At 33.9% G+C, this 27,038-nt stretch overlaps 1 long non-coding RNA gene across 1 annotated transcript in view; it reads right to left on the bottom strand.

Moving 5' to 3' along the window:
• LOC129049735 (uncharacterized) overlaps positions 1-27,038 on the bottom strand; it is a 135,778-nt gene that overhangs the window by 33,446 nt on the left and 75,294 nt on the right. Inside the window, exon 3 of the long non-coding RNA XR_008513022.2 lies at positions 2,422-2,476. This is a non-coding gene — a long non-coding RNA (uncharacterized LOC129049735). The remainder of the gene's footprint in view (positions 1-2,421; positions 2,477-27,038) is intronic.

Below are 27,038 nucleotides of genomic sequence, written 5' to 3'. Positions count from 1 at the left end.
AAGGATGCTCTGAATACCAATCATCATCTTATGGCCATTTGGATAAACAAATGCCATATTTACTTCCTTTTTCTTTATGTATTTTATTCTATGTAGACTTATTTTCTTTTTTATATTCCATTCTCCCACTTCATAGTATCTGTTTTTTTTTGATAACTTTATTAAATATGTAGACGGGAAGATAAGTGCCCTGGAAGAGGAATTGACGTCATCCGGAGAAGTCTATGACTAATAGAAGCTTGGCTTCTTTTGTCTCGGGAACAGTATAAGTAGGTTTTATTTGTATGGGAGAATCATTGCATTGGATTGGGTGAAAATTGATTGTTGTAGATAATATTGTTTGGAAATGTATGTACAGGAAGAGAAGCATGAATGGTCAGGAAATGGACAAACAGAAGAATAGTGGGAGTTCTGGTGGATTTGTGCTCACTGTCCACACCACCATCTATCTACTAAGCTTTCCTACACTTTTAATGCTGATAAGCTAAAATCCACATTTCTGAGTCTCTTTTGCAGATGGAACACAGAATGTGGTTTAGGTTTGGACAATAAAATATAGTAATGTGATATTTGAAAGTAGGGTAGTTTGAAAGCCACAGGTCTACTGTTTCTGTTGGTCAGCATAATCACAGGGGCCCTGGATTTTTCTACAACAGCATTTTCACAGATCCCAGTGCCCAATAATTAATTTCTGAATATTGAAAGGCCTCCAGGCATCCATTTTTGCTTGTGCTAATATAACAGGTGTAATGTGGCTCTGGAGTCAATAGTACATAGTTTTCTAATCTATGGGTTGCATACCTAAAGCAATATATTTCTAGAGCGTATGGTTGCAGTGACAGTACCACAGATTCTTAATTACAACAGAAGTAGAAATTCTCCGGGTGGGTTACTTCTGAGGTACTGGATCCTGTTATCCCAGCCTTCCAATAAATTTGTATGAACTTAATTCCTGTATTAAATCCTTTTCTGCTTTAAATAGCCAGAGTAGTTTCAGATATCTTCAACTTAAGCCTGATTCAAACAGATGGTATACTGAGAAAGAAACACAATTAACCAAATTAAACCATTCTATGTGATGAAAATCCGTCCTTCCTGAGCATAATGTGAACTGGAAACAATAATGTGTTGGGAATAGAGATAATTTCAGTAGAAATGATGTTGACTGATTTATCAAGAAATTAAACAGTTATAATTTTCAATAAGTTCTTGCTTTTTATTGTCTTATAGCTAAGTTAAATGACTTCATTAATAGAACTAGTTCATTCTTACTTTGAACCCTGAGCTATCAGCTTTATTTATTAGTCACACACATATTTCTATTTGAATTTGAATTTCATATTACTTTAATAGTCACAGTTTGTTATTTGCCACTTATTTGCTTCTTATAAACTATATATTTATCAACAAATTTTGACACCTGAAAAGCAACGATGCATATCCATATGGATGTTTTCATACTATAGAGATGAAAAAATGTATGTTATACAGATGATAAAATCTAACAGTTTTAGGAGAAAATGTCCCTATCTGTAAACAGAAAGAAAACTCATAATTAGGTTCAGTTAAGATCAAGTATTCAAATATAAATTAAATACTTACATATTGATTTAATTTTTGCTGTAATCTCCAATTATTTTTCAAGTCAAACTGAGGTATTTAAAGAAAGAGACTCAGAGACACAGTAATTGGATCATGTAAGTTTCTGAAATGGTGGCTGATTACAAAGGTCCAATCTGGGGTTAAAGAGGGCAATTTACCCACAGTTTACTCAAAACACCAAATGTCTGATCAATTTAGGAGTTATCTAGCACGGATTTTGTTTGGATCTCCTGCTTCCACTTCTTCTCAAGATGTCAAAAATGTGGAGTTGTGCAACCTTCTTATACTACCAAGGTGCATAGAATCACAGGTAATTAAGAAATATAGGTGAGCAGGGAAACATTATTAACTTTAGCTTTGCTCGCCTGAACTAAAGCAGAAAGGACTTTCAGCTCTAAATAGGAAAAGAAGTAAACATCTACCTTAAGTAGCAATGCAGAATCTATTTTCCACAGATACTGAGGATTCACATTATTAGTAATTTTAGCATGAAAACAATTCTAGTAGCCATAAATTGTACATTCAAAGACAGTTCACCAACATCATAACTACAGGATTAAAAAAAATCCCATGTAATACCTAATATACTGTTTCTACATTCTGTGTTCTAATTCTCTGGATTTATAAATAATGATTGATATGTTCACTCTAGTTTTAATTTGTGTGAGGCTGATTTTGTTTTCCTATCATTGGAGAGAATAGACATATACACATGTTTGGAAGACAGGAGTTCGTTTAAGATTTAATTATAGGTATAAATGTCCTATTTGAACTAGGCAAAATGCGTATTAAAAATGAAAGTTGTAATACATTACTTACCAAGTTGATTTCCTATTTTGTTAGGTATTGCTAGATGTACAACCTTTTAAAAATGCTGTAATTTCAAAAAAGTGAAAGCAATCATTAGAATATTTCTTGGAAATAATATAATAAAATATCAAATGATAGTCAGTTTTTTCCCAAAATACCAGCCCACATACATGAAATAATTCGATGTTGAAAAAATAAAAATTGTTCTTGGAAATAATATAATAAAATATCAAATGATAGTCAGTTTTTTCCCAAAATACCAGCCCACATACATGAAATAATTCGATGTTGAAAAAATAAAAATTGTATAATTAGGAAAATAATTTACACATGATGGATCCAGTGACTGTTCCTTTGCCAAAGGCTTTCTTTCCTTTCAAATGTTTCTGGAAGCTTATAGGATAGAAGTAAATTGTATGATAAAATTACTTCTAAATATCTTGGAGCCAACAGTACTTTATGTTGTCTCATCCCTACAGACAGTAGGAAACCCTCTTGTTGTCTAAGACAGTGTTTGATAATAACCTTTTGCTCCTTGTTATATCACTTGAAGTGCTCATCATTTGAGATATGTAATGTGTTGGGAATCTCCTACCGTCCTCTTCAATTGCCACACACCATACCTTCCATATTCTCTCTGCAAGCCATTTTTTAAAATCCTACTTTCCAGCTGAGTAGATGGAGGCACACAATATTTTCTGAGTATCCCATGAATTTCACATATGGAATTGGCAAGAAAATATGTGCTGACCTGTCCACCCTACCCCCACCCCCGTGTATAGTCATAACAGATTGCAAAAAAAAAAGTTATAGTTGATATTTCCCCCTTTATCCATAATGTATCCAACACTTCAAATGTTGAATAGCATCTTAGAAAAGAAAAATAAAATTTGAACTAGATAAGAAATTAAGTTGCATAATTCCCAAGAAGAGCAATATCTTTTAATACAAGATTTTAAATGAAATTAAAAGCAAAAAAAAACGGAAAAATGTCTTGGTGGCATGGATGTTTACATTTTGGCACTAAATGCAGTGTAATTACCTGAGTAGTTACGTGGCAATTCAGTTTCTGGTTAGCTGGTAAAAGGAACAGTGTTACTGAAAGAGACATATCTCGACTCTTTTGTAATTGAGTAACAAAGTATAATTTTGAACTAGATCTTGAAGCCAAGATACAGCTAAAATTGGCATCTCTACATTATCAACAGTCAAATATCTATATATACATCTTATGAGAAAAAATACATGATTTAATCCTGAGTCTTTAATCACACATAAACACAGAAATATCCACAAAAACATATATACACTCATATATATGCACATATTAATACACACCCTCAGGCACAAATACATACAATTTCCTTCACTTAAATATGTACACACGTACTCATTCATATATATGTGTACATATACACATACACACGCAGACTTGCCCTTTCTCAGAATATATGGGCCCCAAAACAAACTGGCCTAGCCCCAGTTTGATGTCTTTTTATAAAAGATTTATGCCCCCTCTCCACCTTCTCTAGATTTTTTATAGCACTAAAGCAGGGGTCAGCAAACTAGAGTTCATGAGCCAAATCCTCTCTACTACTTGTTTTCCAAGGGTCTGCAAGCTAAGCTAAGAAATTCATATTTCAATGTCCACAAATAAAGTTTTCTTGAAACATAGCAATGGTCATTCACATATATACTTACCTAAGGCTGTTTTGAGCTACAAAAGTAGAGTTATTGCTCCAGAGACTGCACATGTCTCTCTCAGTGTTTCACAGTGATGCCCAGGACACTACAAATCCCAGTGTTACAGTTAACAATCGACAGCATTTCAGGCATCACATGTGTCTGCATACTGTGACATTTTACTATTATTCTTATTATCCATGCATATCCATTATGTCAAAACAAAAAAAAAAAGAAAAGCTTTTAAGATATAGTGGAGTGTGGATTTGTTATTGAATTTGGTAAAATAAAATTTATTTACACTGTAACTATGCTAAAAGTACAAAATATAAGTTGACATTACCAGAGCAAGTATTCATCATAGTAGCCCCAATTCACCATGATGGTTAGAAAAATTAGTAAATGCAAAACGGAATTTATTATCACAGCAGCATTTTTACACATACACACACACACACTCACATTGAAATGAGCATAAAACTACAGTTTCTGAGAGGTTCATTTGTTAGCCAAGCAAGGAACGTGATTCTCCAATGGCGAGTTAATTAAATCATATTTGATTGCAACAGACAAATAAAAATGTCTATAGAAAATAAATTTAAGACTATTAGCCTTTTGGCAAGAACAGTTGTTCAACAAACTAAGGACATGAGGAGAAAAGAATAGTAAGTTAAAAAGCAAGGTATGAATATTATACTGAAATTCCTAGCAAGAATAAGATGCAAGATAAAGAAGTAAAAGGCATAAAATTGGAGGAACAGAAGTGAATCAGCCTTTATTTGCAAATGATATAATTAGATATGTAGAAAATCTCACAGACACTACAAAAATCTCCTGGAACGAATAAGTGAAAATTGCAAGGTCACAGGATAGAGATGAACATAAAAGATCAATTTTATTCTTATATGCTAGCAATGAACAATTAGAGTATGAAATTCAAAGTCATCAACCATCTACAATAGTGCAAATAAAAAAGGAAGTACTTAAGCAATAAATCTACTATACAGAAAACTACAGGACACTGATGAAAGAAACACACAATATCTAAATAAGTGGAGATATATACAATGTTCATAAATTGGAAGGCTTTATATTGTTAAGATGTCAGTTCTCTCCAATTTGGTCTATAGATTCAATGCACTCTCAATCAAAATCTAAACAAGCTTTTTTGTTGGTATAAGCAAGCTCATTCTAAACTCCATATGGAAAGGCAAAGATCTAAAATAGCCAAGATGATTCTGAAAAAGAAGAAAATTGGAATACTAACATTACCAGATTTCCAGACTTATTATAAAGCTACAGTAATGAAAACAGTGTGTTATTAAAAAAAGTATAGATGTATGTTAACAATAAAACAGAATAAAGAGTCCACACAAATATAATCAATTGATTGCTGGCAAATAGGGGGAGGTAACTCAGGGGAGAAAGGATAGTTTTTCAACAAAGGTTGCTAGGAAAATGGGATATGAATATGCAAAAAAAATAGTATAGACACATACTTAACATCTTAAACAAAAGTTAACTAAAAATAGATCATAGACCTAACTTAAAATGTAAAACTAAAATTTCTAGAAAAATAATCTGCATGACCTTGGGTTTGGTGATGGTTTTTTAGATAAAATACCCAAAGCACAATTCATAAAAGAAAAAAAATGTGATTGAATTTAAAAAAAGAAGTAGTACTTTGGCAAACTTAAATAGTTTTGCTCTGTAAAAGACTCTGTAAAAGACACAAATCACGGGCCAGTATAAAATATTTGCAAATGACATACCTGATAAATGACTTGCACTCAGCATATGTAAGTATAATTTAAAATTCAACAATAAAAAACAAGTTAAAATAGCAAAATATCTGAGCAGACACTTTACTCAAAAATGATATATGAGATGGCAAATAAACACATGAAAAGGGGATCAACATAATTTCATTAAAGAAATGCAAATCAAAACCACAATGAGATACCACTACACACCTATTAGAATGCCTAAAATTCCAAAAGTGAACAGTAAGAAATGCTGACTAGGATGTGGAGCAATCGTAACTTTCATTCACTACTGGGAGAATGCAAAATAATACAGCCACTTTACAAGGCAGTTTGGCAGTTTCTTTTAAATTAAACATAGACCTCCCATATAATCCAGCAATTGCACTCCTAGGTATTCACCCAAATGTTTTTAAAAACCCATGTCCACACAAATACTTGAATGTCAATGTTTACAACAATTCCATGGCTTAGTAGTGGTAAAGTTTTATTGTGATTTTGTTTAACCTCAGGGTCAAGATTGAATTTTTTTAATAAGAAGAAGCATACTCAACCAATATTATTAAATATGGAGTGGCTTTGGAAATAAGCTCTTGCTGCAGAATTGGTAGTGTTTATTAATAAATTCAAGCTAAAATTACAAGGAAAACAGTGGTTAGTTCCTGAGAAATATACTATGGTAAAGTTAATTTTAAGACAACTAATACTGTCTGGATAACAAGTAAATGAAGCTGCTTTATACATTTCCCACAAGGACACAAGTTAAAACAAGATGTAAGATATCCATTCTCAGAAAAAAATAAATTACTGGCTGTATTTTATGAACTCAGACTATATTTCCAGCAGTGTTTTTCAGGCTTCAATGCAAGTGCAAAGGAAATTTATATATTTCAAATGCCTTTTACCTGTGCAGCTAAAGAGTTTCCACCTAATTTCTAACTGGAAGTGACTGATCTGCAATGTAATGAAATGTTGAAGGGAAAATATCAACAGAAAAATCTAACAATTCTATAAATGCCTTACAAGTGAAAAATGTTTAATTTGGGCCATAACTCACGGACTGCTATCAGTATTTGGCAATACTTATCTGTGCAAAAAGATATTTTAAAAGATAAAATATGTAACACTCTTACAGATCAACTTTAACAGACAAATATGTGAAATTGATTTTGATGAGGAATACTGATTTTGAACCAAAATTCAGCAAAATACTATCCATAGATCCAATTTATTAGAAAATACATAATTATTATTACATTTTGAAATTATCAGTAAAAATTGTGGAAATTGTTTTCTCTTTTGTTTATAAGTACCTATATATCTTCATTTTTGCCTGTTGAACAACAAAGCAACATATTTACTATCTTGCCTTTTGCATAAGTTTGCCAAACTCTGCCATAGAGTATTTAACATCAGTGCCTTCCTAATTAGTGTATGTATGTACTTGTGAGTGTAAGTACATGTATCTTTTATGAGTATGTGTGTCTTAGTCCATTTTGTGGCTATAACAGAACAATTGAGACTGGGTAATTTATAATGAACAGAAATTTATTGGCTTATAGTTCCAGAGGCTGGGAAGTCAAAGATTGAGGGGCCAGCAACTGGTGAGCACATTCTTGTTGCACCATCCTATAGCAGAAGGCAGAAGGGCAAGAGAGTGCAAGAGGAGTCCAAACTTATCCAAACTTATCCTTACCCATGAGGCTGGAGTTCTCATTACCTAGTCACCTCTCAAAGTTCTCACCTCTTAATACTGTTACAAGGGCAATTAAATTTTAACATGAGTTTTAGAGGGGAAACATTCCGAGCATAGTTGTATGTAATTGAGTAAACACTCAGGGACAGATCTTGCCCTTCTTCCACAAGGCATATGGACAGATGATTAATTTTGTGTTGATAATTTGGAGATGCCTATGCATTAGCTACATGTTTGCTTCATGATCTAGTTCAAAGTACATCATACAAACACAACATAAATTGGAAATGGGTGGGCAGAAAAAAGTGGAACTACCAACTTCTAGTACTTCTGTTTCCAGGCACTGTTCACTTTCATTCATACCATAATACTGAGCTGTTTATAGAGGTTTTAATTATCATTGTATGGCCTTGGAAATTTTTGAAATGATTTTTTTCATGTTTAAGTATGTAATAATTTTTTAGAAAGTTTTCTGTATTTTTTACTTCCCTATATTTGTTTCTTAATTATTTTCCTTTTTGAATAGCTTATGTCCCAGTATGCTCTGGTATATTATGAAATAAGAGTGAGTAGAAAACACATTCTTAACTTATTCTTATTTTTAAAGAGAATAACCATATTGTATCTCAATTAAGTATAATGTTATCTAAAGGTTTTAAATATACACTCTGTCATGCTGAGAATGAAATACACCAAACATAATTTTTAGTGTTAAAACACTTAATTAAAATTAAGAACAGGTGAAAATCATCTTCTCATCATTTATTGAAATAATTATATATTTTTTGAATTATCTTTCCTACTAATGTGAACTATATTAATAATTGCTCCTACTTTATACTGGCATTTCTTGGCTGTGCTAAATTCTATTCAGTCATAATGGAAATATACATAATTTAATTTTTTTTACTCTGTGATATAAGCTAAAATGTTACTTAAAGTTTTAATATCTCAATTTACAAATGAAGTTACTTGTCACTTCCTTTGGTTTGATCTTCTAACCTGGTTTATTCATTTTATTCCTAACTGTAACAAAGATAAGTTATATATTCTTTCTTTGAATTAGGATCATTTTCTATATAAACAAATAATGTTCTTAATAATGTTTTCTTTAGAAAATTAAGTAACAATTTTTAAATAAATCTATTTGAGTCAAAAGTAAAACAAATAAAAAGAGTGCAATTTCTCAAATGTGGCCTGGGGTCCACCTTCTTCAAAAATCATTTGAGAAGATTCTTAAAAATACCCCATTTAGACTTACTAACAGGGATACTTTATGATTTTTGTGAGCCATAGGCACTTCTGGAGTTCTTGATATATTCTGGATATTAACTCCTTTTCAGTCATATAATTTTCAAATATTTTCTCTGATTCTGTGGGTTGCCTTTTCACTCTGTTGATTGTGTCCTTTGGTACACAAGTTTCTAATTTTGGTGTAGATCAATTTATCTGTTAATTCTTTTGTTGCCTGTGAGTTTGGTGTAATATCTAACAAATAATTGCTAAATTCAGCATCATGAAGCTTTTTCTTTATGTTTTCTCCTAACAGTTTTATAGTATTATCTTTTATATGTAGAGCTTTTATCCATTTTAAGTTAATTTTCGTATGTGGTACAAAGTAAGAGCCAAATTTCATTCTTTTGCCTTTCCTTTTCCCAATGAATGATTTTGACATCCTTGTCAAAAATCATTTGTTCGTATATGTGAGTGTTTATCTCTGGGCTCTCTCATCTATTTTACTGGTCTATGTGTCTTTCTCTTGCAAGTACCTCACTCGTTTGATTACTGTAGCTTTGTATAAGTTTTGAGATCAGGAGGTGTCAGACCACTCTGATTTTCTTTTTCAAGATTGTTTTGGCTGCTCAGAGTCCCTTGAGGTTTCATATAAATTTTAGGATTTTTTTTTTTTACTTTTGCAATAACGTGTTGGAATTTTGATAGGGATCATATTATTATCATACTTGTTTAAAGATTCATAAAACTTAAGCTTGGAGAAGATAAGTTGCCTAATAAGAATCAACTCTTAGGCCGGGCCTGGTGGCTCACACCTATAATCCCAGCACTTTGGGAGGCTAAGGCCGGTGGATCACCTGAGGTCAGGAGTTCGAGACCAGCCTGGCCAACATGGTGAAACACCGTCTCTACTAAAAATACAAAAATTAGCCGGGCATTGTGGCCGGTGCCTGTAATCCCAGCTACTCGGGAGGCTGAGGCAGGAGAATCACTTGAACTGGGGAGGCGGAGGTTGCAGTGAGCCGAGATCGTGCCATTGTAATCTAGTATGGTAGACAAGAGTGAAACTCCGTCTCCAAAAACAAAACAAAACAAAAAGAGAGAGAGAGAGAATCAACTATTAATCATTACACTTTATTTCATTTTTATTTTCACTAAACAAGCCAGTTCATCAATTTTGTCATCCACAAGGTACCTATTGGTGTTAAAAAGTTTATATTTCTTCCAACTTTTCCTATCTCCTCTTTCTCTCCTTCCTCCTCCTTCTCCTTTTCTTATCTTCTTGTATTTTGTCTCATTTAATTATTTCTATTTCCATTTTCTCTTTAGTGTTCAAGTCAAAAGGCTTTAGATATAAAAATTAGCATTTTTATTGCCATATTCCATTTACTTTTGTGGATTCTTTTTTTTTTTTTTTTGGTTTGCTGCCTTTTGTAATACTTTTACTAATGCTTATATCTGCACAAACTACCATTGTGATTTTGGATTAACTATATCAACATTATATTTCTGTTCTTTCTAGTTTTTTTTTTTTTAACTTTTATGTCTTATGTTGCTACTATCCGGAACATATAGTTCGATATTACTAGGTTTTCCTTATTTGATGATCTATTAATATATTGTCAAATTATTTATTTCTTTTAATATTTATTTTAATATTTAAAACAGAGAAAGCCACTGTACCAAAAAGGATTATAGTAACCTCTTTTTCTTTATTTCCATAGGCTAAAGTACCTTAGATGATTCAAAAATATTTGTCCATTTGGTTTTAATAGTATCACTTAAAGGCAAAAGATTGCTAGAGCTTGTTTGCTATTCAGTCAATCATTTTTCTCTTCCAAGAGAACTATTTCTATTTAGTGGGATAATTGATAGATTTATGTCACTCTTCTCTCATAGTTATTGTTTTGTGTTGTTATTGTTTTTGCTTTGCTTTTTGCTTATACAATTTCTGTGGTTTCTGTGGTGTAAAAGTTCATTTTAAAATAATCTAGTATTTTTCAAACACTTCTACCATTAATATATTTTACATCAGTTCCAAATAGTTTACATTCATTTCCACTATCTTAAAAAACATTAAATTCTGTCCCCAGAGAGATAAGAAATCCAGATACTTGAATGTGTCATATTCACCTGAAAATTTCTTTTTGAGGTTTTTATATTCATATAAGTAGCTAATCTTTAGTTTACGTTAAAATTAATTCTATTTTATTATATTAACCATACTTTTTATTAATGTTATCATTTCCTTATCTCTTGTAGATGTTTTTCATTTATTTTTAGGTTTTCATTGTCTCTTCTAGGGATCTTTAAGCTGTGAAACTTTAATGTCAAATTATCAAGTTAATTTTTATTCTAAATTTAGTACTTAGAAATACTACTGATATTTCTAATACTGGTAATACTAATGGTATTTTTTTTCCAAAATTGTCAAGTAAGGTTTAAAGACACAATTTATCTCTTACATCTGTAAAATAACTCGTTTTACTTTCTGTAACTTGTAAGGATTATCACTGCTGTTTTCAAACCTATAAAAGTTGAGAAATAGTTGTGTAATGCAGAGTCCACAAAATATAGACTGAGCCCAAATCTAGCTTGTGCTTCTTGTTATAATAAAGTTTTATTGGAACACAGCTATCGTCAATCATTTTTAAATATGTCGTCTATGGCTGGTTTCATGCTATACTGGCAGAGTTAAGAAGTTAGAAGTTATGACAGAGACTACCTGACAAGTCCTAACATATTTGCTATATGGCTCTTTAAAGAAAAAGTTTGCTGTCCCTTGGTCTAGAGGGTCTTTCATTTCAAGAAAATTTTCATTTTTCTTCCTATTACTATTTTCAAATTACTAACTGTTACATTTCCTAAGAAATTTCTTGTTGTTTTTCTTCTTCCATCATTTTCTCTAATATTGCAATCATCTCTTATTTTACTATAATTCAAGATCTTCTTGGTACTAAGATTATAGCACCACTAATTTTTCACTCTACAGAATTAGTTTTGTTCTACACTTTAACATTTCTTTAAGCTACTTATGGGGTATGCAGGTTTAACACACGTCTTCCAAATGCCACTTTTTTTTTTTTTTTTTTTTTTTGAAACGGAGTTTTGCTGTTGTTGCCCAGGCTGGAGTGCAATGGCAGGATCTCTGCTCACCACAAGGTCCACCTCCTGGGTTCAAGCAATTCTCCTGCCTCAGCCCCCCGAGTAACTGGGATTACAGGCACCCGCCACCATGCCCGGCTAACTTTTGTATATTTAGTAGAGACGGGGTTTCTCTGTGTTGGTCAGGCTGGTCTCGAACTCCCGACCTTAGGTGATCCACCCGCCTCGGCCTTCCAAAGTGCTGGAATTACAGGAGTGAGCCACCGTGCCCGGCCTTAAATGCCACTTTTATTTGAGGACAGTAATTTTGTTTTCCTGTCTTCAGGTGATATCATAGATGCCACCTTTGGAAAGAATTTCTACAGGGTACCAGAATCTTCCCATTATGATGAAATAATATTGTAGTTGGACTTGAGGTTCGTCAGGCTTTTCAATTATTAAGGTTAATTTTCTGGGGCTGGGTTATAGTTTTTGGTTTTTGTTTGTTTTAGTCATTTTAAGTATTTGTTGTTCTTCGGAGGTAAGATTAGTCAAGAGGCAGAAACCTGCATCTTTCTGAAATTCATTTCTTGCTTCTTGCACTTACATAATGTAAAGTAATAACTTATTTTCACATGATTTGTAGTAGGCAAATGGCTGATTTTGATATTTCATTCCTAAATCCCCTTACATATTTAATTTAATGATCCAGTCAAAGCTGGAAAAGACTGACATTATTCATTTAAAGCTTTAATGTGTACTTTTTAATTGGATTTTACCCCAACTTAAAAAGTAAGTAAAATGAATTCCACTTACTTAGCTCTTGGTAAAACAAAATAAAATGAAACAACAACAACAACAAATCTACAACCATTATAACTGAAAGAGTAGTTTCATCAACCCACAAAAACTTCTGTAAACTAAATACAGGAACTAAATCAAACATCTTTCTTTTCATTTAAAATTAACAAGAAGTTTTCTTTTTAGATTTGATTGACTATCTCAGGTTCTCATTGTTAATAGCTAATTTTTAAACCCTGCTATAATTTTACCACCTCTGTCTTCAAGATATGATTGAGGAAGTAAGTGCTCACCACTAAGAGGCTTTTTCTTACAGACATCACATTGTTAATTGTTGGCTACATCATCATCTTGCTATTTTTAAATTTTTTTTCCAGATATCATAAAAATGTCGTTATTTTTACATTATTATCCCTTGAAACATACAGCATGTGCCTTTTTTTCGAAAACCATCTCCAAAGACAAGAGAATAGGTAGGTTTATTATGTGTACAAATAAGGAAACTAACATAGTTAGAGCAAGTTTCTTCAGCTAGTATAACCTAGTAATACTGTAGTAAAATTGTAACTACAGTCCAGGGATCTCAACTTCCAATGCGATGTTGATTTTGTTTTTTATTGAAGAAATCTGTCTCCCATCTTAGCAAAGTATAATAACTTCTCTCATTCCTAAAAGATTTTCCCATGCCAGGTCAACTATATATTCATAGTTATACCTAAACAATGTAAATTGGTTTTATGTTCTCATTGTAAGTGCCAAAAATGCAATGTTTACAAAACAAAATTAAACAAACAAAGGTCCGAAAAATCAAGTATATCATGGATGGAATTCTAGAACATGTTAGACAGTGAGTTTTTTTCTTAAAAGTTCAACTTATACATATCTTAGATTCTATTTTTGGCCATACAAAGTGTTGCAATAAAAAATCAGAGCTAAGTTTCTTAAGTACTCAGAGGTTTAATTTTTGTAAAATGTCATGACATCTATCTCCTGAGCCTTTTGAGAGGATTCTTCTCAAAAAAATTAATTCTATTTAAAAATTTTGTGTGTGTTGAAATAAATTTGAAGTCAAACTTATGTTTACAAAACTAAATCATATAGCTAAAAACCAGTGGGATCTTAAAGGAAAGCTTGTCTTCTTGGGCAAAGTTTGGAAACATTTTTCACAATAATAAACCCGAAAATAAAAATTATATATCCATCTTGGACTGAGATGTTATTAGGTTGCATTCCTAATCAAATGTAGTGTTTGAAGGAAACAAAACTTTCAACTAGATAAGCTCCTAACATAGGTTTAATAAAAACATTGCAAATATCCGTGCACACCATTTGAACTTTTGGACCATTTTAGTGTGTGTATGTACGTACCATCCATGGAACAGTAGTCATCTTGGCTTTTTTTTTTTGGTGGGGGGAGGGGCAGCTACTGAAATTCTGGCTTCTAAAAAAATTTTTTTATATATATACACTCTAAGTTCTAGGGTACATGTGCACAACAACGTGCAGGTTTGATTCACAGGTATACATGTGCCATGTTGGTTTGCTTCACCCATCAACTCATCATTTACATTAGGTATTTTTCCTAATGCTATCCCTTCCCCAGTCCCCCACTCCTTGACAGGCCCCGGTGTTTGATGTTCCCCGCCCCGCGTCAAGTGATCTCATTGTTCAATACCCACTTACGTGTGAGAACACGCAGTGTTTGGTTTTCTGTCCTTGTGATAGTTTGCTGAGAATGATGGTTTCCAGCTTCATCCATGACCCCGCAAAGGACATAAACTCATCCTGTCTTATGGCTGCATAGTATTCCATGGTGTATATGTGCCATCTTGGTTTTTAAGAAACAACAGGCAGCCGGGCACGGTGGCTCAGGCCTGTAATCCCAGCACTTTGGGAGTCCCAGGCGGGTGGATCACGAGGTCAGGGGTTCAAGACCAGCCTGACCAATATGTTGAAATCCCATCTCTACTAAAGATACAAAAATTAGCCTGGCATAGTGGTGTGTGGCTGTAATCCCAGCTACTCAGGAGTTAGAAAAATTGTTTGAACTTGGGTGGTGGAGGTTGCAGTGAGCTGAGATCACGCCACTGCACTCCAGCCTGGGCAACAGAGTGAAACTTGGTCTCAAAAAAAAAAAAAAAAAGAAAGAAAGAAAGAAACAACAGGCACATTATTTTCCCAAGAAAGGAGAAATAAATATGAATTATTAAAAATATAAAACATTTAATCACCCTGATATTTATGTCTTTTGTTGCCACTTCTTTAAATAAACAATGAGAGAGGTGGTGATGAAGCAAATACAATAATGACCACTGAAAATTTATTTCTGTCCTGTGGGATTTGAGGGTATTTGTAAGAAGTGAAAGCAAATCTGCATCATAATGCCAGGTATCCGTAGGTAGGAACTCAGCAGAATAATTGTTATCCACCTGCCATAGTATGGAATACTACATGTATAGGAGATGAAATTAGTGTATGATTTGAATCTAAAATGCATACTTACTATTTCTAAAAATTTTAAAGCCTTTTTCTTTTAATGTAAGGATTACATAAATCAATAATGAGGGCCATTATTACTTAAGTAGTAGAATTTTAGCCTTTTATTCTATTTTCTCAGAAAAAAATGCATAAATTGTCAGATACACTCTTCTTAAAAATGTTTGGTTCTTTTTGTTAAAATTTATTGATGTCAGTTGTGTCAAATTCTGATCTTGCAGTCCAATTCTTGTTACTATTAATGTATATGCTTTTGTAGTCAAAATTCCTTTGTTCTGCTATACTACCCTAAGTGCAGCTTTTATTTAGCCCTTTATTACTCTTTTTTATAATTGTTTATCTTGACCATTTTTTGTGAACTGTTGACATCTTGAGGGCAGTGACAGTGTCTAGAACAGTACCTATATTAACAAGAATACAAATATTTCTTGAATTAGTGAATTAATAAAATATTTTATACATTTCTCACTTGATAATGGTAAACATAGTTAATACATATTAAGTGGCTAGACTGGGCCAGACACATTCAATAACTCATTCAGTCCTCACCACAACACTGTGAGATAGGTACCATTACCACAAATATAAAGACTTAAAAAGTGAAACATAAAGAAGCTAAAGAGTGTTCTCAAAACCAAACAACTAGTAAACGGCAGAGCTGTGAATTGAAGCCACACAGTCTTACCCCAGAGAACATCATTTAATTACTGCCCTGGGCTAACATATTAGAATACCTATCTCACATAAGTCTTATTATACACATAGGGTGAGATGGTGAGTGGAGGTAGCCTTCTGAATCATTGCATTTAAAAGAAAACGCTTTTATCCATGGGAAAAGGCACTTTTAAAGCCACTTGACATACGCCTGTTTAAATGAGTGTACGGGATCCATGTTAATGTCTACAAAATAGCAACAGGTAGAGTGTCCTTAAATGTTAAAAAGGAATGGTTAGTGAAAGAAATTGGCCCTACAAATATATTTTAGTTAAGAAATATAATTCCTGAAATCAAAGTTCCTAAAAATAGCACCACTATGTCATGAATTCGTCATACTATTGTGTTGTTTAACACAACAGCCCAAAGGAAACTATGTTTTATAATGTATAAGTACCTTACTTTTAAAGATAACCGGAAAAATATAAATATTTTTGTTATAATATTATTGTAAAAATTATCCTAATCTCAGAAACAATTGAACTGCAAAAATAAGAAATGGTTTAGTTTGGCCACAGCAAGGGCACACTGACTTTTTGAAAAGCTTCTCAATCAATGTATAAGTAACTTCAGGAATTATACCTAATAAAGTTTGTAATAATTGCAATGCTCCTACTCACTGGTAAGTACAAGAGTAAGTTCATAGAAATCAGTTCTTCTTTATGACTTATGGTTTTAAGGTTAAAATGGTTTTATTTTTCATTCTTAATGTACACCGCTTGGCATTTTCTCTCATGTAATCCACAGCAACTTATAAGGCATTGTGATGGTTAATATTGAGTGTCAACTTGATTGTATTGAAAGATGCAAAGTATTAATCCTGGGTGTGTCTGCGAGGGTGTTGCCAAAGGAGATTAACATTTCAGTCAGTGGACTGGGACAGGCAGACCCACCCTCAATCTTGGTGGTCACCATCTAATCAGTTGCCAGCAGGGCTAGAATAAAGCAGGCAGAAGAGCATGAAAGGACTTGACTTGCTGAGCCTTCCAGACTTCATCTTTCTCTTGTGCTGGATGTTTCCTGCCCTCAAACATCAGACTCCAAGTTCTTCAGCTTTTGGACTTTTGGATTTACACTAGTGGTTTGCCAGGGCCTCTCGAGCCTTTGGCCACAGACTAAAGGCTGCACTGTCGGCCTCCCTACCTTTCAGGTGTTGGGACTTGGACTGGATTCCCATCTCCTCAGCTTGCAGACAGCCTTGTGGGACTTCACTTTGTGATCGTGTGAGTCAATTTGCCCTGATAAACTCCCTATCATCTATCCTATTAGTTCTGTCCCTTTAGAGAACCCTAATTCAGGTACCATCTACAGAATAAGTTACAATTATTAAAGCATCCTCTACACAATTTCTTTGAAGATGTGTATTCCTGTCAGTATAAGACCTCAATAGTCATGCTCTAAGCTTTATTACTAGGTCTGTGTCAATGAAAATTTTAATATCTTTTAATTTTGGAGGGTCTTTTCTTATTTCATCACTTTGTTTTGGGTATATAATAAACTTTATGATTATTGCTCTGTTATAGTCATTTTCCCATTACCTTTTTGATTCTGTAGCCAAACTAGCAGCTCCACAATTTGCAAGCATTTATTGATTTTAAGACATCCTGCACCAAAACTCTTTAAATTAAAACTTGTGAAACTGTACTCACCTAAAAATAACATGTCTCCCGCAATATGGTGTTCTATTAGACATAGTGTGGATGAGGCCCATACCTTTCCAGGACTCAGTCATAGATAATCAACTAGTTAACATTCTGTTTGGATTATTTTCCATTTGAAAAACCGGATAACACAATTAAGTGCATACTTACATTCAGGATGTTTTATGGGAAAGGGTAATAGGTGTTGATGTATTTTTAATAGCATTTCCATTGGTAGGAGGTAAAAGAATAGTCACAATATCAAATTTGGAGAGATATGTACAAAACGAGCATCAAGTAGGGATGAGGAAAGAAAAAACAATTTTAGTTTTTCTAAATTAAATGCTAAGAATTTCATGCGTAGCAAACTGAATATTTATGTATTCTGAATATTTATATTAAATGTCTCTTCGGGAAATAAAAAGGTGCTATGTTAGATGCTTTGGAAGGATACAAACTTGGGTAAGAAAACTCTTTTTCTAAACTCTAGGAATCACTGTTCCAGAGGCTGAGTTCCAAACACAAACAACACAATAGCAGTAGAATTCAGCAGGTGAAACTGATACTCTTCACTTAAACCTTGAGATCTGACCAGTCTGCACAGATCAGAAGCATGAAAAGGCTAAGAAAACATTTGAGAGTTTAGAGGAAAGGAATATCCCATCCTGTTAAGGAAGAATTCAAGGTAAGAAACATATGACGTGCACTCACCTATGAAAAGCTAGGAATACTAAAGTGTATCGCAGAGGGAAGAAAATACAGGAGCAAACAGAAAGTAAAGACAAGACATACTTAGAGGCAAAATTGTTCAATTTAAGAGTGTCGACTGCATAAAGGGGTTACTTACTACAAAATACAGATAGCATTCACATTATAGGCAGATCATAAAAAACCTTAAATGTTTTAATAGGTTAGAAGTTTTGAAACATATGTGTAATGCATTCAGCAAGTAGTTGAAGAGTCACGCCTGGCATTTAGACCTGGACCTAGTGATTTGGACATTACTTATGAAGAAATGATTGACACATATACATAACAGTCATGTATCAAGAAAGACAAAAATGATGAAAAAAAGTAGGTATGGGCTGAGAACAGATTCATGGTTTTTCTCTTTTAAAGTTTGCCTGTTTCATTTAAGTTTAACTATGTTTATTTACATGGTTTGCCTCTTTTAAAGGACAATAGTAGTGAAGAATAAAAAAAGAAGACGGAAAAAAATAATTATCAGAGAGGTGGAAGAAGGTGATATTAGAGAGCCGAGGAAAGGCATGGCATGGAGAAGACTCAGTTGGAAAAGGGTCAAACACTCCAAAGAGTCATCAGTCATTTTCAAGAATGCAGCATCTGAAGAGTGATGGGAAAAGAAAGGCAATTGTGTGTGGAAAAGAGAAATCTACAAATGGAAAGTTGTCTCCTTGATATTTGTGTAGTAAATAAAAAGAGGGAGAAATTGAAGAAATAGAAGTATTTTTATGCTAGAAGATACCTAAGTCTCTTTGTAGACAAGTGGAGATAATCTAATGGAGTGAGATTGACGATGCAAGGAAAGGTAATAATTCACAAGGAAAAGAAGAGGGAATATAATCGGAGCATGGGGACATGATCTAGCTCACAGGGTAGCAGGAAGACTCTTTCCTCTGAGAAAGAATCTAAGTATGAAATAATAGTGAAATACACAGATATATTTTAACAAATGGAGAATAGCACATGGCAGAATATAATTTAAATGTTTTTGATTTGAAACACAGGAAATGAATACTTTGTTATCTATGCATGATGAGAACAAACATAAGTTTGGGTTTTTCAGGCTGTAAACATTTTTGAACTCATTGTGATGGAAAATTTAATGGGAAATTGAACATTTTCTGAGAAATACAAATAATTGTTCCAATGTGGATCTAGTCAAAATTAGTTAACATGCATTTATAGTGGGCTTTATGTGCATAGTTAACAATACTCATACACACAGCTATCCAGCTTGGGCACAAAGTATAGGACATAAAAAGTGGAGAATTTTCCAGGTAATGATAATAATAATAGGTCTGGAGAGGTTCATGAAATTAAAGAGATCATAGATTCTATAATGTTAAGGTTTCATTACATGGTTGACTATAATAAAGATTCCAGGTATGCAAACATAGACCAGTGTATTCAACGAATGGGAAGACTGAAGTACATTGTGAGGATGTGAAGCAGATTTCAAAAAAGTGAAAAGAAATGAAGGAAGCCTGGGTGCGGTGGCTCACGCCTGTAATCTCAGCACTTTGGGAGGCTGAGGTGCGTGGATCACTTGAGGTCAGGAGTTCAAGACCAGCCTGGCCAACACAGTGAAAGCCCGTCTCTACTAAAAAAATACAAAAATTAGCTGGGCATGGTAGCAAGCACCTGTAATCCCAGCTACTCAGGAGGGTGGCTGAGGTAGCAGAATCGCTTGAATCTGGGAGGCAGAGGTTGCAGTGAGCCAAGATTGTGCCACTGCACTCCAGCCTGGGCGACAGAGCGAGACTCTGTCTCAAAAACAAACAAACAAAATGAAGGAAGAGGATAACAAGTAATAATTAGATATTGTAAATACATTTGTTCTTTTGTGTCCCAGGTAAGAGAGCTAGTTTAAAGGTAAGCAAAGGGTCAAAAGGGTGAAATAAAAAAAAAAAATTAATCCTGTTAAAACACAAAATATAAAATCAATAAATGACTTGCTGTATTCCAGATGATAGAACTATCCGGGGTATAGATATTTAGAGCATATATAAAATTAGGAGCAACTCCCCTCTTGCCAGATACAAAGTATCCTTAGAAAATGGTTAAGTTATGATGCAGGTATCGATTCATTTCTTTGGGTAAAAAAAAAAAAATGTGGAAATTTGACTGGTATCAAATGACGTACTTGGTAAAATGAGATTGCTCAATTTAAAATTTATTTCCACATCAAAGCCCACTTGAAGTAATACAAAATTGCCTTCCACGACTTATCCCTGTACCCCAAAATCTCCTGCTAAGTGAGAATCCCAGCTTAGATCTTAGTATCCCTGGGGTGTGAAACTGTCCTTCAAATAACATAGAAAAAGCTGCTACTTTGTAAGTTTGAAATAATTGATACATTCCTTGTGATTGTGTAATATTACATTACATGGAAATATTTGGTTTTGAAGTGTTTTGATTTAATTTATAGAGGAAAACACTTAGCATGCATTTTGGAAAGTGTGTCAAGGCAATGAAAGCTTCTTAATAACAGAAACAGTCTCATTGGAAATTGCCTGACAAAGTAAAACATTTTAATGATGTCAACCTTTCTGAAGCCAAACCCAGTCATTGTTAAAATAGATACAATGTCTTTTAATTCAGTAATAATTCTAGTCCACTTTAAACTAGTCTTTCATAATTTTAACAATAAAAGGTAGTTTGCTGCATTAATATTATTTTAAAAGAATATTTATCCTTTTATTGAATTTTTACAGCTAAGAACATTTAACACAGTTATCTTTCATAAATTATACAAAATTAGTATTTTACCATTCCAGAATTCACACACATTTTGGTATCCATTCAAGATACTTGAGAGCAGCATGAAATTAAATTCTTAGTAACAGAAGACTACTTCAAAATGGTGGGGAAGCCAGAAAAAAAAAAAAAGATAGGCTTGAACAAATTGCATGAAACAACAACTGAGAACAAATTACAGAAAATAATTTAATAAACAACCAGCAGGATATTTTAGTGGTGTATCTTGGAAACAGTAATTTCAGTATAGAGAAGATGCACAAAAGATAGCTCAGGTCTAATAAACTTACTGAAAGCTTATATCCCAAATTCCATTTACCAAATTTGGATTCCATGTCTAACATTGAGCAAGTGAGTATATAGATATGCAAATAAGAGATTAAGCAGAAGAACTTAAAATTTTATAAGAATTCACTCTTAAAATTGAGAATCTATATGTAATCATACAGCAAATATTAATTTAGTGTCATCATGCTGGTATGGAACCTACAAAACTTAATAAGCCATGAATTGCTCACTGTTTAGTAAAGGAAAAAGACAAAGAAAAAAACAACTAAGTATAATTTAAATTTCTGTTTAGGTTTCTGTTTTTTATTTGTTATGTTTGTACTTACTTATGTAAGGAAATATGGTACAGTGTGAAAGTAAAATACTAGGTTTGTATAAAACAATGTAGTTATTACATAAATAGACCTCCACTGCTAACAACCTGAATTCAACTCCCAGCTCCATCAGTAACTAGTTGTTAAGTTACTTCAGGTTTCTCATCTGTAAATAGTATAATTCTTCCCTCACAGAGTTGTTGTAATGAAGGTTGAGACAATGCATCAACCACCTATTAAAGTGCATTCGTTATTTAATAATCATGTGATAAATGTTGCTTAAATAATTACCATTATTTGTAGTATAGGTAACAGCTTTACATATGAGAAAACCATTAATTCTCTGATAGAGGCAGAGAAGGTATGACAGTGGAGATAATATGTGAATTATACTACAAAGGAATAAGAGTTTGCCAAACAAATTATGGAGGTGTTAGTGTACAAAATGTAGATGTAGAAAAATAAGACGTCAAGTGTGGTGGCATTTTTCTTAGCCTCTTTCTTCCTATCTACTTTTAAAAACTGGAGTTGTTCAAAATCAAATCCTGGATCCTCCTCTGTTATTTTTCTACATTCTTTCTAGGACACGTCAATTATTCCCTTGGTCATAAATGCCATCTAAATGCTGATTATTGCCAAATCGTGGTTTTGTTCGTTTGTTTGTTTGTTTGTTTTTAGGCAGAGTCTCACTCTGTCACCAGACTGGAGTGCAGTGGCGCGATCTTGGCTCACTCTAACCTCCACCTCCCAGGTTCAAGTGATTCTCCTGCCTCAGCCTCCTGAGTAGCTGGGATTACAGGCACGTGCCATCACACCCAGCTAATTTTTTTTTTTTTTTGTATTTTTAGTAGACATGGGGTTTCACAGTATTAGGCAGGATGGTCTCAATCTCCTGACCTCGTGATCCACCTGCCTAGGCCTCCCAAAGTGCTGGGATTACAGGAGTGAACCACCACGCCTGGCCTCAAATTGGTATTTCTAATTCAAATGTCTTTTTTGTATTCTAGTATCAAGAAATATATAAATTCCAACCATTCATTTCATTAACTGGCATCAATGTCCACACAGTGGCTCAAATCAGGGACTTGGCAATCATCATTTACCTATTCTCTGAGGCCATATATCAGCAAATCATTTTGATAACACATTTTATCTCCAAAATATGTCTCCACTTGCTACTACCTCTTCCAATCTACTTCGACAGTTTACTTGTTTCCACTCTTGTTTTCTTCCAGTCCTTCCACAAAGAAGCAGTTATCTTTTTTTTTTTTTTTTTAATACCTTAAGTTCTGGGATACAGGTGCAGAATGTGCAGGTTTATTACATAGGTATACATGTGCCGTGGTGGATTGCTGCACCCATCAACCCGTCATGTAGTATTTTTCCTAATGCTATCCCTCCCCTAGCACCCCACCCATCTACAGGCCCTGGAGTGTGATGTTCCCCTCCCTGTGTCCATGTGTTCTCATTGTTAAACTCCCACTTATGAGTGAGAACATGCGGTGTTTGGTTTTCTGTTCCTGTGTCAGTTTGCTGAGAATGATGGTTCCCAGCTTCATCCATGTCCCTGCAAAGAACATGAACTCATCCTTTTTTATGGCTGCATAGTATTCCATTATGTATATGTGCCACATTTTCTTTATCCAGTCTATCATTGATGGGCATTTAGGTTGGTTCCAAGTCTTTGCTATTGTGAATGGTGCTGCAATAAACGTATGTGTGCATGTGTCTTTATAGTAGAATGATTTATAATCCTTTGGGTATATGCCCAGTAATGGGACTGCTGGGTCAAATGGTATTTCTAGTTCTAGATCCTTGAGAAATTGCCACACTGTCTTCCCCAATGGTTGAACTTATTTACACTCCCACCAACTGTATAAAAGGGTTCATATTTCTCTGCATCCTTTCCAGCATCTGTTGTTTCCCAGCTTCTTTTGCTTTTTTTTTTGGAGGTGGGGAATGGAGTCTCGCTCTGTTGCCCAGGCTGGAGTTCAGTGGTGTGATCTCGGCTCACTGCAAGCTCTACCTCCCAGGTTCATGCCGTTCTCCTGCCTCAGCCTCCCAAGTAGCTGGGACTACAGGCACCCACCACCACGCCCGGCTAATTTTTTGCATTTTTAGTAGAGACGGAGTTTCACCGTGTTAGCCAGAATGGTCTCGATTTCATGACCTCGTGATCCGCCCACCCCAGCCTCCCAAAGTGCTGGGATTACAGGCATGAGCCACTGCACCTGGCCTGTTTCCTGACTTTTTAATGATCGCCATTCGAATTGGCATGAGATGGGATCTCATTGTGGTTTTGATTTGCATTTCTCTAATGACCAGTGATGATGAGCCTTTTTTCATATGTGTTTTGGCCACATAAATGTCTTCTTTTGAGAAATGTCTGTTCATAGCCATTTTTTATGGGGTTGTTTGTTTGTTTCTTGTTAATTTGTTTAAGTTCCTTGTATATTATGGATATTAGCTCTTTGTCAGATGGATAGATTGCAAAAATTTTCTTCCATTCTGTAGATTGCTGTTCACTCTGATGATAGTTTCTTTTGCTGTGCAGAAGCCCTCTCTCACCACTCGTATTCAGCATAGTATTGGAAGTTATGGCCAGGGCAATCAGGCAAGAGAAAGAAATATAGGGTATTCAAATAGGAAAAGAAGAAATCAAATTGTCACTGTTCACAGATGACTTGATTGTATATTTACAAAACCTTGTTGTCTCAGCGCAAAATCTCCTTAAGCTGATAAGTAACTTCAGCAAAGTCTCAGGATACGAAATCATGGTGCAAAAATCACAAGCACTCCTCTACACCAATAATAGACAATCAGAGAACCAAATCATGAGTGAACTCCCGTTCACAATTTCTACGAAGAGAATAAAATACCTAGGATTCCAACTTACAAGGGATGTGAAGGACCTCTTCAAGGAGAACTACAAACCACTGCTCAATGAAATAAAAGAGGACACAAACAAATGGAAAAACATTCCATGCTCATGGATCGGAAGAATCAATATCGTGGAAATGGCCATACTACCCAAAGTAATTTACAGATTCAATGCTATCCCCGTCAAACTACCATTGACTTTCTTGACAGAGTTAGAGAAAACTATTTTAAATTTGATATGGAACCAAATAAAAGCCCATAGAGCCAAGACAATCCTAAGCAAAAAGAACAAAGCTGGAGACATCACTCTATGTGACTTCAAACTATACTATAAGCCTGCAGTAATCAAAACAGCATGGTACTGGTACTAAAATGGAGAGATAGACAAATGGAACAGAACAGAGGCCTCAGAAATAACACCACACATCTACAATGATCTGTCTTTGACAAACCTGACAAAAGCAAGCAAGGGGGAAAGGATTCTCTATTTAATAAATGATGTTGGGACAACTGGGTGGCCATATGTAGAAAGCTGAAACTGGATCCCTTCATTACACCTTATACAAAAATTAACTCAAGATGGATGAAAGACTTAATCATATGACCTAAAACCATAAAAACCCTAGAAGAAAACCTAGGCAATACCATTGAGGACATAGGCATGGGCAAAGACTTCATGACTAAAACACCAAAAGCAATGGCAACAAAAGCCAAAATAGACAAATGAGATCTAATTAAACTAAAGAAGTAGTTATCTTCTATAAACACAAATTGTTTTATGTCATATCCCTTTCTTAAAAATTGTAGCTAGTAAAATAATCAGTACTAGTTACCAGACTAAGATCCAGAACGATATATTTCCTGCCTAATTTTCCAAACATAGTTATTTCTCATAAAAGTTCAATGCACACTGGCTGTCTTTAAGTTTTTTGAAACAGGCAAGAGCTTTCCCATCCCAGTGATGTTCTCCTGGAATTCCTTGTACACAGTCTTCACCAGAGTAGGGCCTTCTCAGTCTACAAGGTTCTATTAAAAATATACCAATTCAAAGGAGACCAGAAATGAATCCATGCATTTACACTCAACTGATTTTCAACAAAGGTGCCAAAAACACACAATGAGGAAAGGACAATCTCTTCGATAAATAGTGAATATCCACATGCAGAAAAATGAAATTATACCCTTATCTCTTACCATACAGAAAAATCAATTCAAAATAGAATAAAGGCTGAAAGTTAAGACACAAAATTATTAAACTTCTAGAAGAAAACTTAGGGGAAAACGTCAATGACATTGGTCTGGGCGGTTTTTGAATATGACCCCAAAAGCACAGACAACAGAAGAAAAAATAGAGAAATGGAATTACATCCAATTAAAAATCTGCAAAACAAAGGAAATGATCAACAGAATGAAGAGACAACTCAAACAATATAACAAAATATTTGCAAACTATACATCTTAAAAGGAGTTAATATCCAAAACATATGAGGAACTCTACTAAATAACAAGAAAAGACATAAGCTTATTTTAAATGGGAAAATGACCTGAATAGACATTTCTCAATAGAAGACATATAAATGGCCAAAAAGTATATGAAAAAATGGTCAACATCACTAATCAGAGAAATAAAAATTTAAACCACAATGAGATATTACTTCATACATGTTAGAATGTCTATCATATAAAATACAAAATATAACAAGTGTTGGTGAAAAGGTAGAGAAAAGGACATTCCCACCGGATGGAAATGTAAATTAGAGCAGCCATTATGAAAAACAGTATGGAGGTTCCTCAAACAATTAAAAATATGACTACAATATGACATAGGTATCCCACTACTGGGTATATAGCCAAAGAAAATGAAATCTTATCAGAGATATCTGCATTTCCATGTTTATTATAGAGTTATTTACAGTAGCCAAAATATGGAATCAGCTTGTCCCCATCAACCAATGAAAAGATACAGAAAAGTGGTATATACATATATACACAATGGAATACTATTCAGCCATAAAGAAGAAGGAAATGTTGTCATTTGTGAACACCTGGATGAGTTTAGAGGACATTGTGTTAAGCAAAATAGACAGGCACAGAAAGACAAATACCACATGATTTCCCTCATATGTGGAATCTAAAAAAGTTGACCTTATAGAAGTAGAGAGTAGAATACTGGCTACCAGAAGCTAGGGCAGTAGCAGAGGAGAGAGCTGAGAAGATGTTTGTCAAAGGAATCAAAATTTCAGTTAGACAAGAGAAATAAGTCCAAGAAATCTGTTGTACTAAGTGACTATAATTAATAATGATATGTTGTATTATTGAAAAATGTTGAGAGTGGGTATTAAGTGATCTGACCACAAAGAAATAGTATCTATGTGAAGTAATTCATATGTTAAATTAGCTATATTTAGTCATTCTACAATGTATATATACTTCAAAACAATCTTGTACATAATAAATACATACAATTTTATCTGTCAATTTAAAATAGAAGAAAATATACCTATTCAGAGTAGACTTATTCAGCCACTTTAAG

The sequence above is a fragment of the Pongo abelii genome, chromosome 15, assembly GCF_028885655.2.
Source record: "Pongo abelii isolate AG06213 chromosome 15, NHGRI_mPonAbe1-v2.0_pri, whole genome shotgun sequence".
Lineage (NCBI taxonomy): Eukaryota > Metazoa > Chordata > Mammalia > Primates > Hominidae > Pongo > Pongo abelii.
This window is presented reverse-complemented; position numbering and strand designations above follow the sequence as displayed.